The sequence below is a fragment of the Triticum dicoccoides genome, chromosome 7B, assembly GCF_002162155.2.
Source record: "Triticum dicoccoides isolate Atlit2015 ecotype Zavitan chromosome 7B, WEW_v2.0, whole genome shotgun sequence".
NCBI classification, from domain to species: domain Eukaryota; kingdom Viridiplantae; phylum Streptophyta; class Magnoliopsida; order Poales; family Poaceae; genus Triticum; species Triticum dicoccoides.
The window spans coordinates 30,184,420-30,189,218 of NC_041393.1; the positions used below are offsets into that span (position 1 = coordinate 30,184,420).

The 4,799-nt window shown below is 45.9% G+C and overlaps 1 long non-coding RNA gene across 2 annotated transcripts; it reads left to right on the forward strand.

Annotated features, from left to right (window-relative positions):
- Nucleotides 1-2,767, forward strand: LOC119337647. 2 transcript variants are annotated; one of them, XR_005163441.1, is made up of 5 exons: nt 4-415; nt 550-739; nt 1,526-1,720; nt 1,853-1,990; nt 2,093-2,767. It is a non-coding gene; the product is annotated as an uncharacterized LOC119337647 (long non-coding RNA). The 2 variants fall into 2 exon arrangements; XR_005163440.1 differs by having other exon boundaries at nt 1-415; nt 550-1,720.
- The last annotated feature ends 2,032 nt before the right edge of the window (nt 2,768-4,799 follow it).

Consider the following 4,799-nt stretch of genomic DNA (forward strand, 5'->3'; position numbering starts at 1 on the left):
CCCCGAAGCAAGTTGGAAAAAAAAACATCACGTCTCCGACTCCACCCCTCCCCCAGCCGCCACAGAACTCCTCCCTGTTCCCATCGCCGCCGCCCGCCGCTCCTCCTCTCCTCTGTACCCCGTCGCGAGGAACCAACCTCCCGAAGCAACCGGAGCGGCAAGCGGCGGAAGAATGGAGAGATGGCGTCTGCGGCGACGGCGAAGGAGATGGGGCGGGCGTCCTACATCTGGATCAAGCACGAGGAGGAGCGGCGCGAGGCTTCCTGGAAGGAGACCGAGGGCCGGGTCTTCTCCGCCACCACACGCACCGATGTCGCCGCGCTCCTGATCAGTGAGCCCCGCGACCAGATCCTCGCCGGTCGTGCCTCCTTCGCCGACCTCGCCGCACATCACTCCGGCTGCTGGGGACTGAAACGTACGTAGATGAGATTCTCCAGATCGTTTTCTTCTTCTCTCTCCCTACCAATCCTTCTTGCTTCCCCTCTTGTGTCTCTCGATGCTACTATATCTATATGCAGGTTTTGACATGCCTTTGGTTTGTGTTGGCAGGAACTCCAGTTCACGCTCTGTTTTGGTGGATCTCACTACGCTCAGGAGGTGTTCGACGAAATGCAAAGCCAGAGAAAAACTAGCGATGAGACACAGTTTCAGTTTTCCCTTCCGGCAACGAATGCCTTTCTCTCTTTGCTCTGGCCAGCAACATAGCCGGCTCCCTCTCTTTTGTGTGCAGTTAACACATGTACGGCCTGTAGCCATGCTCAGACATCCTCAGCACACACATACGTCGCTACAGTGCAGGGACACACACAACAGCCTACTGTCAACTCCGCATGCTACTACACACGAGCATGGTCTATATAGTGTCTAGATTGCAACAAGGATTACATTAACAGTTTGAACCGGGCTTGATTTTTTTGGTTAAAATTCACTGATGGATTGGTGTTACTCTATTTTTACTATGGTTTCCTTATCAATATTTCACTGCTGTGGTAGAGAAATATTTATCTATTACGTACTTCTTCGTTGACAGCCGAATGTGCTGTTTGAACTGTTTTCCCTAGACGAAGGAAGTACAGTTTGCATGTACTAAATTTTTATTGTTAGTTTCAGATTATCCCCTTTCCTGTGTGCATTTACTAGATGCTTAAATTAATGTATGGATCATCTTCGGTCCAACAAAATCTATTTAGCAAATTAAAATTTCTCATCCAGTGTTCAGTTATTTTCTCAATTTATTTGCTGCTCATGTATGTGTTAACCTGTACTGAGATTGTTTATTATATATATGTGTGTGCCCAACTTGTGTAATGTGATGCATCTATTTAAAGAATCTGGCTAAAATTTACTACACTTGATGTAGATCCAAAGATTAGATACTTAATAAGGATCCTTGAATTTAGAAAGTCATTACAGTGGGGAAGAGATTAGGGAAGTCATTCTAGGTCACACACCTGACTTGTATCAGCTCAAAATTGCTATTATGAATATAGTTTATTTCACATAGATAATAAACTATTTGATGCAGTTTGTCCCTGGAGACTTCTCAAGTGCAACTAACGGGTATCTTGAACCATCAACACCGCCTCCAGCTGACACCACCCTGGGCTCTGGGGAGTACATCGGGCCGCTGACAGCTGCTTAGGTGATGGCAGCTGCCGGGGCCGGTCTTATTCTTGGCGCACGTGCGTTACCTCTTCAAGATCTACGAGCTTGGTGACAGGTTGCTCATCCTCTGATGCTTGCTTGCTCACCCTGCTCGGCGTCTATCATCATGTCATCATCATTCTCATGCTACCTCTGGCTCGCCATTGGGACGGAGTTCTCATGTGGAGTTGTTTGGATGTGCGTGCAGGTGCAAGAAATTCAGGAAGTTGGGCGAAGTAGGGTCGTTCTGGAGGCCATCACTGTTGTGCATCGCCATCCGGGCCAAAACTTGTCAGATTATGCATGGACATGAGCAACCTCGAAGCATGCTACCTTCTTGGAATTTGTAAGAACAATTGGCATAATTATTAATCATGTTCCCTTTCTTTCCTTTGTGCTTAGCGAATGTAACTGGTTGATCTTTCTATTGTTTTTGGTGTGTCAATAGATCCGATTGTATTTCTGGGGAGCCGGGAGGCAGGAGCAACGCTGGTGATGACCGCGACGACGAGTGACACCGCCGGGAGGCAATGCACTCCCTGGGTGTCATTCAATTTATCGGCATTAGTGCCACCAAGGACGATCACAACAGATAATATTTTCCTTCGTTTTTTTTTCTGACGGTGGTGGATTGTTTGCTCCTTGATGCGTGGATTTTCAAATGTAGTTGCTGGTGAGGAAACAAAGTTGGTCAAAATATCAAAGCCGGGCAAAATAATAGAAACATTAAGCGTAGAATGTGCTGTACCTAAATTAGCTGCATGGAAACATAGGGCCTATGCTAAATGACTGAAGGGTGAGCAACAACTTTGAGCCGAGAATTGGAGACCGGCGAGATAGAGTTTGGCCATAGCGTACTGCCTAGAAAGGAAGGCATTGCACTGGAGGGTGGCGCAGGTGGTAATGGAGGAGGAGGCGATGAGTATTGCGTCAGGCGGCAATCGGATTTAAGCGTGGAAGATATGGGCACCGATATGAGAGAGGGTGAGAGCCATAGGAAAAGGGATCTGGTAAAGAAAGAACATGAGAGATGGGTGTGGGTCAGTGGGTGTTATCGGCCTGGCTAGGCCAACGTGGTACATGCGAACTTTTTTTCATTTATGAGTTGTATCTTTTCTGAGTTGTACTAGCCTAAATCTCACTATATTTGTCATATGTCATTTCTTTTTCAAAACAAAATAAATAATGAAAATGTAGAATAATGTAAAATCAAAATAAGCATGTTCATGAATTCAAACTCATTAACTCTTTTATTTTTTGTTACATATATATCCTTGTCATTTTGATGGTAAAACAAACTAATAGACAAACCACTGTTTTCGTATTATTACACATTCTTATTTGTACTCACATATGCACTTATGAAGACGTGCGTTGCACGTGCACGCTTTACTAGTCATATATATTGCTGATTGATGGGTCTGACCCGATATCAGTCCAAGCTTTCTCAACCGTGTCATTAAAACTCTCCTCACGCAGCCAACGAGCCTCAAATCTCTTCGGTTGAGCATTCTTACTTGATCGGGCTGCCCGACTGTGGTATTCTGAATCCACTAGCAGAGGGCCATGATCTGAATGATTGAACTCCAAGTTTTCCAGTGCAGCTTGGGGGAACATATTAATCCAGTGCAGCGTAGGCTGCAGTTTTGGTAAGAAGCAATCACGTGATTTTAGGCTTCAGTTTTGGTAGGAAGCAAACACAATACAGAGACCTTATTACGTGGAAGCAAAGCTATCATCAGGCCCACGTTGTAAGCACCCATAAAAAATTGCTAGTTAACTCTCTAGTCCAACGGGTGAGTGAATTGCATGTACCGTTCCTGTACTCGTCGGTTTGGTCCAGAACGGTCCTCGAGCTCGCGCGCTGCCTAGTTACGGTCCTCATACTTGCGAAAAGGGTCCATCGACGGTCCTGGGCCGGGTACCACGTACGTATGCGACTACAGTCAACGCCAGAACGAGTCGGGCCGAATCGGTATCTTCCCTGGCCCAAGCGAGAGCCAAAGGAAAACCACTCGATCAGTTGATCCCCAATTTTTCCCTCAAAAAAAAAAAAAGTTGATCCCCAATTCGCAGCAACACCTAACCCTACAGAGCGGCGGTAGCGACTAGCTCTGTTACCGGCGACGGCGGGAGCAGGAGCGTCGCGTCCTCTCCGGGCCGAGGCGGTGCTGTCCCGATTGTACCTCTCCTCATCGGCTCTTAACCTCAATGCTTCCATATCATCTAGCCTAGTTGTTGAACATTGAACCCTATTAACCCTCTCTTCCCTTGCTGGAGGAACTTCAGCCCTACTAACCTCCTCGCATGTTTTGTCTTTAATTTTCATCTGCAAATGCATCTGCTCCCTTGCCTTCTATCGCGTCCCTGATTGCCGCCGATCAAGCCTGTCCCAGTTCGAGAGGTTGTACTGCGGGCAGGATTCTACTAAAAGGGAGGGGCCACTGTGCAAAAAATGAAAAGCCACGATTCGTTCTGTGCTTACGTGGCGTTGACTGTAGTCGCGTACGTACTCCCTCCGGTCCTTTTTACTCTGCACATTGGATTTGCCGAAAGTCAAACTGTGCTAAGTTTGACCAAATTTATATTAGAAATTATTAGCATATATAATATCTAATAAATATAATATGAAAATATATTCCGAGATGAATTCAATGATATTGGTGTTGTTATGTGAATGTCAATAACTTTTTATATAAACTTGGTCAAAGTTGGATGAGATTGACTCCAGACAAACCTAATATGCAGAGTAAAAAGGATCGGAGGGAGTACGTGGTACCCGGCCCAGGACCGTCGATGGACCCTTTTCGCAAGTATGAGGACTGTAACGAGGCAGCGTGCGAGCTCGAGGACCGTTCTGGACCAAACCGACGAGTACAGGGACGGTACGTGCAATTCACTCCCAACGGCTGTACACTCTAATCCAACGGCTCTAACCTGGTATGACGGGATGCTAGGGATCAGTAGTCTGATCCCTAGTGGTTCCCAACAGTTAATTCAAATAATTAATATCTATCGTAAATGAGAAATAAGATTGCTTTTCTTCAACTTAATACAGGTGTCTACTTCACAATATCAAATTAGACTTTTGTGTTAATCTTTACCTAATAATAAAGCACCGTGGATTTCTGTCGTCCGTCACCCTTATTTGTAAA